The sequence below is a fragment of the Phyllobates terribilis genome, unplaced genomic scaffold (assembly GCF_046119375.1).
Source record: "Phyllobates terribilis strain yellow unplaced genomic scaffold, ASM4611937v1 Scaffold_8__6_contigs__length_399053987, whole genome shotgun sequence".
Lineage (NCBI taxonomy): Eukaryota > Metazoa > Chordata > Amphibia > Anura > Dendrobatidae > Phyllobates > Phyllobates terribilis.
This window is the reverse complement of record NW_027362768.1, coordinates 304,994,479-305,007,885: the sequence shown is the minus strand read 5'-3', so window position 1 is coordinate 305,007,885 and position 13,407 is coordinate 304,994,479.

Sequence of the window (13,407 nt, the reverse complement as noted above, 5' to 3'; positions counted from 1 at the left end):
TGTATGTTCAAAGGCCAGGCCACATTTGGGTACAATCCCTCTAATTTTCCCAGAGGAGGTGCAAAGGTGTCTCTTGGATATGTATACCAACAGGACTTCAAATTCAAGTGTCTGCATCCCCTGGAGAACAAATATTTTATTACCGCCGGAATATCAAGCTCCGGACAGTGAATAATCATATACCCAGGAAATTACACTTGTTTCCAAAATACCCGGGGGAGTGGGAATTTCTTAGGGAATTTTACACAAGGTTACTGTGGGAATTACAGTACTATAGAGGGTACAGAGGCCCAGGACCAGAAAAAATCTCTGAGTGACGTGTACTGGATTTGTGTTGACATGAAGATTAGGACTAGACTGGAGGGCAAATGGACTGGGGAATGTGCCTTAACTAAAGCAATAATGTCTGTTCATCTTATATCTGAGTCCCAGGAATCCAAAGAGGAAATAAAGGCTGCGTTTGCAGGTACATACAGGGCCAAGAGAGAAGTTAACCCCAAAGGCAGTTTTGACCCACATATATATATTGATGTTCTTGGAGTGCCTAGGGGGGTGCCAGACGAATTCAAGGCCCGAGACCAAGGGAAGGCGGGATTTGAGTCCATAATACCCATAATAACCGTTAACAAGAACGTAGATTGAATAAATTACATATATTATAACCAACAAAGATTTGTCAATTACACCAAAGATGCCTTACTAGCTGACCAACTAGCACCCACATCTACCATGGCCTTCCAAAACAGAATAGCTCTGGATATGTTACTTGCAGAAAAAGGAGGGGTATGCAAAATGATAGGTGAGCATTATTGTACTTAAATCCCAGACAATACCGGTCCCACAGGGAAAGTTACCTAGGCTCTCAAAAAATTGACAGATTTAAGTGAAGAACTGGAAAGGAATTCAGGTGTGACTGATCCCTGGGATAAATATTTTTCTTGGATGAGAGATTGGAAGAGTTGGTTCATTTAAGGGGGAATTATTTTACTAAGTGTGATAATTCTAATTAGTATATTAGTGATCTGTGTGATTCCCTGTGTCAAGAGGTTAATTGCCAAAACAGTAGATGCAGCAGTACCTGTCAGCGTCTTGTCCGAAGAATCTAATGAAGAGGCCTATGAACAAACAGTTCCCCTTAGAACAAAGGTGTTGTGCCAGAGAGATTACCGGAAGTAAATGGGTTTGTAAAGTTAATATCCTTATTTCTGTGTTAGGGGTGGCCCTCGATTACTCAGTCACTAGATCTTTTAGGGTCTCCATTCCTTTCCTGTAGTTCTCTCTTTGAGTTAGATTTAGGAAACGTCGGTGGGTCCGTTTAAATGGGATGGGGCACCCGCCACATTGTAGGGTTCCAGAATAGTCTTAACATAGGGTCAATTCCTTCTCCCCCTCTGACTTTTAGCATATGGAAGTTAAAAGCAAAAACTTGATTTTAGGGGGGTCTGTCAAGGTAAAATACATATATTATAGAAAATCAATTAGTTTATTTTAATAGATTACCTAATCAGTGTGAATTAATATAGAGATGATGGAATAATCTATGTGTATGTATGTATGCAAATGTGTATATGCACATGGATTATGTTAATAGTTAATGAATATATAACTAAAAGTTTCTGTTCTTATTGTAGGCATGAACAACTAAATGATTTCCTGGGAATGACGTATGCATGTGCATGGCTGATAACAGAGAGATTCATGTCGAGTTGGCAATGATGGCACTGAGAGACGACTTCACCCCTCCCATCAGAATTCCTAAGGTGTTACTGAGGCCAAGAGATACATGGATGAGCAAATTGCAGTGTGCCAAGTTATCAGAAAGAGCAATGAATTTTTCTAATCCCACCTAGGAGTAGAATACTATATAACCCCATGTCTTCGTAATAATGTATGCCATTTTGCGTGGTTCAGTCTCTGAGTGAAGTTTTTCGACCAGATAAGCAAATTTGGTTGATTAGCTTCTTTGCATGCACTCGGACATCTTTAATTTGGAGGAGAGCAGTTACCTAGTGTATCTTAAATTGGTGAAACCTCCACAGTATCAGATATAACTGCATTTGAAAATCAGCCATTTCTGGCATCTATTTCCATTTTGTTGCAGTGTATCGGTGAATCTATTCACACAAGGTCACTGTGAACAATAGTATTAGTAAACTGCATGCCCACTATTTAAAACCGTGGTTATCTGTCAGACATATCACATATAACTGCATTCCAAAATCAGACATTTCTGGCTTTCATTTCCATTTTGTTGCAGTGTGTCAGTGAAGCTATTCACACGAGGTTGCTGTGAAGAATATGAAGAATAGTATTAGTAAACTACAGGCCCGCTTTTTAAAACCGTGGTTCTCCATCAGATGTATCACATATAACCGCGTTCAAAGTCAGCCATTTCTGGCCTCCATTTCAATTTTGATGCATTGTGTCAGTGAAGCTATTCACATAATTTCGCTGTGAAGAATAGTAATCTGCAGGCTCGCTATTTAAAACCGTGGTTGTCTGTCAGGTGTATCAAATATAACTGCAGTTAAAATCTGGCCATTTGTAGTGAACGTGGAAAATATTGTCCTCCATTTAAAGTGGGCAAGGTGCGTGGTAAGGGATGGGGAAGTGGACGTGATGGTGATGGTACATGCAGAGGCCGAGGACGTGGTCAAGCTGAAATTTTGCCACAACAAACACCCACATCTTGTCGCTCAACCTTCCTGTCCTAATTACAAGGGGACTGCAGAAGACCACTATTGAACACAGAGCAGTGTCAAAAGTAGAGATGAGTGGTGTTCGACTCGAACTGTTCGCCAATCTCAAATTCGAGCTGTTTTGGGCGGTGTTCGAGCCGTTCGGCGAACACGAACAATTTGAAAAAAATTCGGCTGTTCGAGGTTATGTTCGATAACTGTTCGTGCACCAAAATCATAACAGGATTTATTCTCAGCAATGCTGAAAAATAATGTTAATACGCAGTTTGAGTGTACAGAGGGGCGGGGGGAGGGGCAGGGGATGGATCTCTGCAGAAATAATGAAGATCTCCATTTTTTTTTCTCTTTCCCGCATTTACAGTGGGGAGGTGTAATCTGTCAGCCTATCAGCAGCGCACACACGGAGCAAAGTGCTTTTTTTCACACAAGCAAGGGCATGTGTCATTGGCAGTGTATGTCACATGTCCTTGCCCTATAGGACCCAGCCATTTTCCCCGTCACCACCATTTTCTCACTGCTGCAGCTGCGTGTTAGACGGCACCGCTGTTGCTGTGTGCGCTATACTTTGTTAATTTCAAGCCAATTTTCGCACAAATCTACAGATAGCTTGGGAGTAGGGAATGGTTGTGATTGCAGTCCTTTTAAGGACTAGGTTACATCATTTCCTACGACTTTTATCAGGCAGGTCTGTGCTCTTAAATAGATAGGTTGGGAGTAAAGACTAATTGTAATTGCAGTCCTTTTCAGGGCTAGGTTACATCAGTTCCTATCACTTTTATCAGGCAGGTCTGTGCTCTTAAATAGATAGGTTGGGAGTAAAAACTAATTGTAATTGCAGTCCTTTTGAGGGCTAGGTTACATAAGTTCCTATCACTTTTTGCTAGGCAGGTCTGTTTTAGTGCTGTGCAAGTTTTTTTCACAGCATTTGGCTAAATCTAGCAAAGCAAATCCTTTTTGGCCTCTTGCAGTGTGTGTTAGTCAGTGGAGTAGCCTATCTGTGTTGCAAGCTACACCACCTGTGTATAGAATACAATTTTTTTTACTGCACCTAGTGAAGTAAATCCTTTTATGCATAGCATCATTCTATTAGTCCATCTAAACTAACCTCCACCAGGTTGCAAATTCAAAATAATTTTTATCTGCATCTAGCTCTTAAAAAATATTTTGGCTTTTAGCAATGTGTGGGACTTGTTCTATTAGTCCATCTATACTAACCTCCACCAGGTTGCAAAATCAATATAATTTTTATCTGCATCTAGCTCTGAAAAAATATTTCGGCTTCGTCTTGTAGCAGTGTGTGGGACTTGTTCTATTAGTCCATCTATACTAACCTCCACCAGGTTGCAAATTCAATATAATTTTTTTCTGCATCTAGCTCTGAAAAAATATTTTGGCTTGTAGCAGTGTGTGGGACTTGTTCTATTAGTCCATCTATACTAACCTCCACCAGGTTGCAAAATCAATATAATTTTTATCTGCATCTAGCTCTGAAAAAATATTTCGGCTTCGTCTTGTAGCAGTGTGTGGGACTTGTTCTATTAGTCCATCTATACTAACCTCCACCAGGTTGCAAATTCAATATAATTTTTTTCTGCATCTAGCTCTGAAAAAATATTTCGGCTTGTAGCAGTGTGTGGGACTTGTTCTATTAGTCCATCTATACTAACCTCCACCAGGTTGCAAATTCAAAATAATTTTTATCTGCATCTAGCTCTGAAAAAATATTTCAGCTTGTATCAGTGTGTGGGACTTGTTCTATTAGTCCATCTATACTGACCTCCACCAGGCTGCAAATTCAATATAATTTTTATCTGCATCTAGCTCTGAAAAAATATTTCGGCTTCAGCTTGGAGCAGTGTGTGGGACTTGTTCTATTAGTCCATCTATACTAACCTCCACCAGGTTGCAAATTCAAAATAATTTTTATCTGCATCTAGCTCTGAAAAAAAATTTTGGCTTCGGCTTGTAGCAGTGTGTGGGTCTTGTTCTATTAGTCCATCTATACTAACCTCCACCAGGTTGCAAATTCAATATAATTTTTTTCTGCATCTAGCTCTGAAAAAATATTTTGGCTTGTAGCAATGTGTGGGACTTGTTCTATTAGTCCATCTATACTAACTTCCACCAGGTTGCAAATTTAATATAATTTTTATCTGCATCTAGCTCTGAAAAAATATTTCGGCTTCGGCTTGTAGCAGTGTGTGGGACTTGTTTTATTAGTCCATCTATACTAACCTCCACCAGGTTGCAAATTCAAAATAATTTTTATCTGCATCTAGCTCTGAAAAAATATTTCGGCTTGTAGCAGTGTGTGGGACTTGTTCTATTAGTCCATCTATACTAAACTCCACCAGGTTGCAAATTCAATCTAATTTTTATCTGAATCTAGCTCTGAAAAAATATTTCAGCTTCGGCTTGTAGCAGTGTGTGGGACTTGTTCTATTAGTCCATCTATACTAACCTCCACCAGATTGCAAATTCAATATAATTTTTTTCTGCATCTAGCTCTGAAAAAATATTTTGGCTTGTAGCAGTGTGTGGGACTTGTTCTATTAGTCCATCTATACTAACCTCCACCAGGTTGCAAATTCAAAATCTTTATGTGCATCTAACCCAGCCAATACTTTTGGGCTAATACCACAGTTTGGCCACTCAGCTCTGCTCGGTTCCCATCCATTGTTTTTTGTGCAAACAACTCCAGAGTTGTCAATTAGTTAACCACCTCTTTAAGTGGGCTCTCCTCCACCTCAACTTCAACATCACAAATACTCCAGTCCTCAGAGGTGTCACCCCAATCGTACTTGCTTCCTCACAGCTCCCAAGTCTCCAGCTGCCCGTCTGAGTATGGTGTAGAACAGATGGTTGAGTCCTCAGAGCTGTTTACTCATACTATAGCCTGGGAATCAGAGGTCGGCTCCAGAGCTTCTGTGAATCCAGACGAGGAAATGATCTGCACTGATGCCCAGAATCTTTATGAGTCGGATCCAGGACAAGACGCAGAAGGTTCTGACCATAATGTTGACCCTCGTTCCCAAACTGTAACTCCTGTTGGTGGAGACAATGAGGAAGACCATGATGAGGCTCAAATACCTGATTGGAGCGACAACTTGAGTTTTTTGTCAGGGCAGGAAGAGGTTGGCTCTAAGAACAATGGGTGTGATAACACACAGGGTGATGATGACGAGGTTGGAGATCCCACTTACTGTCAACCCACAGTCAGCCAGTCGATGAGGTCAGCAGAGGAGGTGGAGGAGGATGCTAGTGACGACGAGGTCAGGTTGCTCCTTCCTGGACAGAGAAGTAGTACTGGAAGCACGTCAACAACTGCATCCTCAAACACAACTCTGCCTCTGACCACAAGTCGTGGTGGCTCTTCAGGTCGCATGGGTGCTAAGCCTTGCATAGCCTGGGCATTTTTTCAGATCGATAAAGATTACCCAACTCGAGTTATCTGTAACATTTGTCAGCAAAAGCTAAGTAGAGGCCAAAAAATACATAGTTTGAGTACTTCATGCATGAACCGGCACATGGATATGAAGCATAAGTTGCAGTGGGAAGCTCACTGTGCTACAATGCGGCCTAGCCGGCCGGGCCAACCACCGTCTCTCACATCTTGTGCATCCACGGCCTCTTCATCCTCTGTGACTGGGGGGACAGCAGTCACACCTGTTTTGGGACGCAGACCTGCCACCTCTTTACCCGCAACAGCCAGCGTGATTGGCAGGTCATCATTTTCTTTGGAGGTGGAAACACCAGCTGGTGTTCAGCGCTGTCTGACATCGATAGCACCACCTTTGGATCAAGGCAACCTAACATGTCCGCCTGCATCTTCCTCACAGACCGGCAGTTTGCCGGGGACACCCTTCTCAACCCCGTCTAAGCACAACAGCCAGCCCTCAGATGTGGACAAGTAGAAGACCATTTCCTCCTAGCCATGAGAAAGCTAAGAGGTTGAATTTCACCATCTGCAAGCTCTTGGCTACAGAAATGCTGCCTTTCCGCCTGGTGGACACAGAGGATTTTCGAGACCTTATGTCCGTCGCAGTGCCCCAGTACCAGATGACCAGTCGGCACTACTTCTCAAAGAAAGGTGTGCCTGTGCTACCCCAGCATGTCGCACACAACATCACCGCTTCTTTGAGAAACTCTGTGAGTGACAGGGTGCATTTCACCACAGACACTTGGACGAGTAGGCATGGACAGGGGCGTTACATGTCGCTGACTGGGCACTGGGTAACTATGGTGACAGCAGGACAAGGGGCTGCTGTCCAAGTCTTGCCGCCCCCACGAGTTGTGCGTCAATCCTCTTTATCTCAAAGTTCCTCCACTGCTTCTGCCTCCTCAACCTCCTCTTGGTCCTCCACCTGCACCCAAAGCCTGTCTGGTCATGCCACAAGCTTTCTAACTGCGCAGAAGGGATCCTACACACCTCCTTACTATGCTGGCAGCAGGGCTCAAAGTCATCAGGCAGTTTTTACTTTGAAATGTCTGGGAAATGTGAGTCAGACAGCTGAGGAGTTGTGGTCAGCTCTGGAGAACCAGTTTCATGAATGGTTGTCTCCACTGGACCTGAAACCAGGGAAGCGACAATGCTGCAAACCTGGGTGCGGCCCTTCGCCGGGGCAATGTCACACACGTGCCTGGTATGGCTCACGTGTTGAACCTGGTTGTCCAGCAATTTTTTGCCCACTATCCCAGACTAGATGGCCTTCTGCAGAGGGCACGGTCACTGTGTGTTCACTTCCGCCGATCGCATCCCGCAGCTCATCGACTTACATCTCTACAGAAGTCGTTGAGCCTGCCACTTCACCGGCTAAAATGCAATGTGCCTACCCGGTGGAATTCAACTCTGCACATGTTGCAGCGACTGTGGCAACACCGACAAGCCCTGGTGCAATACGTTGTGACGTATAGCCTGGGCCAACGAGATCCAGAGGTGGGGAAAATCACGCTGGAGGAGTGGTCTCAGATCAGGGACGATGTTTAGTGCTGACGATGCCATTATCAGCATGACTACTCCGGTGATTTACATGCTGGAGCGAATGTTAAACAATTCGGAGTCAGGTGGTGGCACAAGAGGAGGTGGAGGAAGTAGAGGAGAAGGAGTTGTATGCGGAAGGGCTAACATCTGCAAGGTCCAGACGGTCGGCAGCACCAAGGCGGCAGGCAAGTGAGGGTGGGGGAGATGGTTTTACCAGGGCGCATGGTAGCAGCCAAACTAGTGAGGAAGGTGCAGGAGCCCAGGAAGAAGTATAGGACGAACTGATGGAAGACTCATCAGATGAGGGAGACCTTGATCACATTTCTGTTGTGCGAGGTTGGGGGGAGAGGGCAGAGGAAGGAAGCATGATTGTTACCTCGCCACCAACAAAACAGGGACTTGGTGCTCCTGGATGCGCAAGACACATGAGTGCCTTCTTGCTGCACTACCTGCAACATGACCCTCGAATTGTGAGAATTAGAAATAATCCTGACTACTGGGTTGCCACACTGTTAGATCCCCGGTACAAAAGTAAATTTGCAGAAATTATTCCTGCCATAGAAAGAGATGCACGAGTATCAGCAGAGACTGTTGCAGAATCTTTCATGTGCTTTTCCCCAAAACACTAGTGGTGCACGTAGTGAATCTCACAGTTCCAACTTGCCAACCGTGGGACCGTCGAGTGTTCAGCACTCAAAACGTAACAGAAACACAGTATCTGCTGGTAACATCAATTTTGCGGAATCATTTCACCACTTTTTTAGTCCATCCTTTGCAAGGCCACAGGAGACAAGAAGTCTGACACATAGTCAACGCCTAGAGACGATGGTACAGGAGTATCTCCAAGTAAACATTGAAGCCATGACTGTGTCACTGGACCCTTGCTCTTTTTGGGCTTCCAATCTGGATAAATGGCCGGAGCTCGCCACTTATGCCTTGGTGATCTTGTCATGCCCTGCAGCCAGCGTTCTGTCTGAATGTGTGTTCAGCGCTGCTGGTGGTGTGCTGACAGATAAGCGCACGCGGCTCTCCACTGATAATGTAGACAGACTCACGTTCATAAAGATGAACAAATCATGGATCCGAAATGACTTTTCTACCCCTGTGTCATCCTGGGGAGAGTAAACGCTTGATGATTTGTTAAAATCACCTCACCAACCGTTTTAAGCTTTCAAATTACTAATCATGTTTATCTGTATCTAGGCTGGAAAATAATTTGGGCCTTGTAGCAGTGTGCAGTACTGATTCTATTAGGCCATCTATGCTAAACTCCACCAGATTTAAAATTACTAATCATGTTTATCTGTATCTTGGCTGGAAAATAATTTGGGCCTTGTAGCAGTTTGCAGTACTGATTCTATTAGGCCACCTATACTAAACTAAACCAGATTTAAAATTACTAATCATGTTTATCTGTATCTTGGCTGTAAAATAATTTGGGCCTTGTAGCAGTTTGCAGTACTGATTCTATTAAGCCATCTATACTAAGCTCCACCAGCTTTCAAATTAATAATAATTTTTAGCTGCATCTAGCCCGGAAAATAATTTTGGGGCTCCGAGATGCGCAAGACACATGAGTGTCTTCTTGCTGCACTACCTGCAAAATGACCCTCAGATTATCAGAATTCGAAATAATCCTGACTACTGTGTTGCCACACTCTTAGATCCCCCACACTCTTCGATCAACCTTTTCATTTTAATAAAGAACAAAAAAATGGTCATTTTTGAAATTATAAGCATTAGCAGGTTATTAGAAACTGAAATCAAACAGTTTTCAACTCAAAACTTTATTCTAGGTGATGTTACATTTGCACATAGGACCCCTTGTTCGAAAGGAGCTTCTGAACTCTCTCGTCCATTGAATTTGTCAAGTTTTGGATGGTTTCTGCTTTAATTGTTTTGCATGAGGACAGAATAATCTCCCAGAGCTGTTGCTTAGATGTGAACTGCCTCCCGCCATCATAGACACTCCTTTTGATGATGCTCCAGAGGTTCTCAATGGGATTGAGGTTAGAGGAGCATGGGGGGTCACACCATAAGTTTGTCCCCTTTTATGCCCATATCAGCCAGAGATGCAGATGTGTTATGTGCAGCATGAGACGGTGCATTATCATGCATGAAAATGATCTTGCTGCGGAATACACGGTTCTTCTTCTTGAACCATGGCAGGAAGTGCTGTTTGAGAAACTCCACATACATTATGGAGTTCATCTTTACCCCTTCAGGGATCCTAAAGGGGCCGACAATCCTCTCCCCATTATTACAGCCCAAAACATTACTCCACCTCCTCCTTGTTGGCGCCGTAGCCGTGTTTGCATGAGGTGTCCATCAACCAGCCATCCTCCACTCCATCCATCTGGACCATCGAGCGTTGCACGGCACTCATCGGTGAACAAAACAGTTTTGAAGTCAGTCTTCATTTATTGTTTGGCCCACTGGAGCCGTTTCTGCTTGTGTACAGTGGATAGAGGAGGTCGACAAGATGGCTTACACACAGCTGCAAACCTACGAAGTACCCTGCATCTTGTTGTTCAGGGGACGTTGGAGGCACCAGCAGCTTCAAAAACTTGTCTGCTGCTATGACAAGGCTTTTTTGCCGCTGCTCTTTTAACCTGACGTAATTGCCTGCAGGAAAGAGTCCTCAATTTTCCCTTATCAGCACGCACACGTGTGTACTGTGAATCAGCTACATACTTCTTGATTGTGCGATGATCAGGATGAAGTGTCTTGGCAATGTTGATTGTAGTCATGCCTTGACCTAAACACTCCACAATTTGTTGCTTCTCAGCAGCCGACACATCCTTTTTCTTTCCCATTTCGGCAGAAAATGTAGGCTGCTTAATAATGTGGGACAGCCTTAAGTAGTCTTGCCTTTCATTGGACACACCTGCCAAACTAATTAGCACAGCTGTCTGCAACTGCTTATAGTGATATAAAGAGCCCTGACACACATCACCATCAATGAGTTTAACTGACAAACAAAAAAATTCTTACCTTATCACTCCTAAACACTTTTTGCATAATAATTAGGAACACAGTGTACATGTGCTTTTCCACAAAACACCTGTGGTTCACGAAGTGAATCTTACAGTTCTAACTTGCCAACCGTGGTCTGTAAGGAGTTGTTCAATTAAGGGCCCAAAATTAAGATAACATAGACGGGAGAGGTCTCTATGAATACGAATTCCTAAGTATTTGATACCCTGTGAGGGCCAGGTAAAGGGAAAGTTGGACTGGATGGAATCCTGTATGGATTTGGGCAGGGAAACATCGAGGGCCTCAGACTTCGCTGCATTGATTTTAAAATTTGACCATGTAACAAAGTGATCTATTTCAGCCATAACAGCAGGGATGGATATATGTGATTGAGTGATATATACTAGGATATCATCAACAAATGCAGAGCACTTGTACTCGGTGCCTCCCACCTCAATCCACCTAACATTGGGGTTATGGCGAATTGATGAGTGCTCCATCACTAGGATGTATAAGAGAGGGGACAGAGGACATCCCTGCCTTGTTCCATTGGTGATTATGAAAGGTGATGAAAATGTTCTGACGCGCCCCCTGGGCCTTGGGACTCCCGGAGCCGGACCCTTTTTGGTGGATGCTGGGGGTTGTAGTCTCCGTGGTGGCGACCCAGTTCCGTGGCTCAGGGCGGTCAAACCAGTGGCGGAACTATTTATGTGGTTTTGATGTTTAAATGTCCGACTACGCCACCCGTGGATTGCGGTCAGAGTGAACCAAAGCTGCAGGGCAGACTGCTGAGGCTGGTGTTGTGGGTGCAGCAGAGCGTAGTATAACTCCCCACGGGGGGAGTATAGCCTCAGGGCAGTGTATGCGGAGGATGGGGGTGATGGTGCAGGGCAGCAGCAGTAACGACACGGAGTCAGTGATGCAGTCCAGGGCCTTTACTCACAGTTCTTATTATCCAGACCACTTCTGCAGGTAACGGCTGCCCACGTCATACTGTGCTCACCAGGTGAGGGGCTCGGCCAACTTCCAGATAACTTTGGAGTGATTCACAGGACCCCCTTTGTGTGTCCTTTCTCTGGCCTTTCTTACCCCACCAGTGACCACGCTTCTGTCCGGCTGCCTCGGGCCTCCTCTTGGTAAACTTGGCGCCAGTTTCCCTGACCCTATGTGGTGCCTTCCTAGCGAGTGCAGCGAGGGGCTGCGCCACAAAAAATGTCACAGCCTCCGGTTTCTAGCTGAAGGTCGTTTCCCGCCTCCACTAGTTTCGGGGACCGGTCTCCCCCTTTGACCTGACCCCTCCACGCAGGTGGATTCGGGCGTGCGGTGGCGACTCGCCCGTCCGCACCCCTGGGATCCCTTCGTTCCTTGTTCCTGGAGCCTTCTCCGCTCCTCTTCCTTCCTTCTCCCTCTTCCAGGCCTGGGCCTCTGTTACTAGGCCCGCCTCCGGAGCAGAGCTCATGCTGAGCCCCTGCTCCCTGTCACTTCTGCTCAGTCTTCTCTGCACTGAACTAAGATGGTGCCCACCTTTTATACTCCCTTCTCAATGCACCCAGGAACTGCTTCCTCCCTGCTCCTGCACTACAGGGTTCCCCTTCTTCGGTGTTCCCTCCCCCCACTCCAGCCAGGGACAGGGACTGTCGTGCCCAACTCAGGGGCATATTGGTCGCCCCTCAGGGTGCTACAGTTCCATTTATCTTCAGCCTAGGTGACGTATTGTGATACAGGGCCGTGATTTTGGCTATAAAAGGGTCCCCTAGACCCCTACCCCAAGCTTTTTAAGAGAATAATATATGGCGTGCCAGGAGACTCTATGGAATGCTTTCTCAGCATCCAACAAGAGTATCTAATTCCAAATTTTTAACTGCATCTAGCCCAGGAAATACTTTGTGCCTAGTAGCAGTATCTGCTAGTCAGCGGATTATCCCAGCTGTTAAGCAAGCTACACCACCTGTAGTTTGGACACTTAATTTTTTCAAAGGAAATGCTTCGGGCCCCCGGGATACTCAGTGAAGAGCATCGGGAGGCACCCCAAGGCACAGGGGCTGGGACTGGCAGTAGGACGCCTTGCGGTGGACCGCCAAGCTCGATCCTTATAAAAGCTTTTTAACTGCAGCAGCTTTAGTGGATGCTACTGGAGCTGGAATTCCCGCAGCTGCTGGCATCAGACTTGCCCTCCAATTGATCCTTGTAAAAGGATTTAGAGTGTACTCATTCAAATTAGAGAGACAATTTAAATGAAAAGCTTAGACCTGCCTCCCCCGCAGGGGGGCTCGCTCGACCCACCAGCGGACAGGCACCAGTATTGGGAGAGGGGGGCTGGCCGTCAGGGTCCACCGCAGCTCTGGCACAAACCCGGCGACACGGAGGTAGCACGGGCAGGAACTGACAGGCCATGTCGGCTTTGCACTTTTTTGGTTTTAGAAGGGCATGACATGCCTATATCTGTGTCTCCCCCTCCTTTAACTCCTCCACCTCTTTTCTTTTCGCATGACTATATGTACTTGTCACTTTTCCATGTGTTAGTTGTGTCTTCTGAGCAGTTTGTCAGCTTTTGGACACCTTTGAAGTGTTTTCTATGTGCTTTCTATGTGTTGCTTTGTGTTTTTGTTTGCCTGCCATTGGTTTTAACGGTGTTCGAAGGTGTTCGACGAACAGTTCGTCGAACATACGGGTGTTCGACGAACCGAACCGAACTCGAACACTACGGGGGTGGCTCAACACTAGTCAAAAGGTTGTTGGTTGGATAGCAGA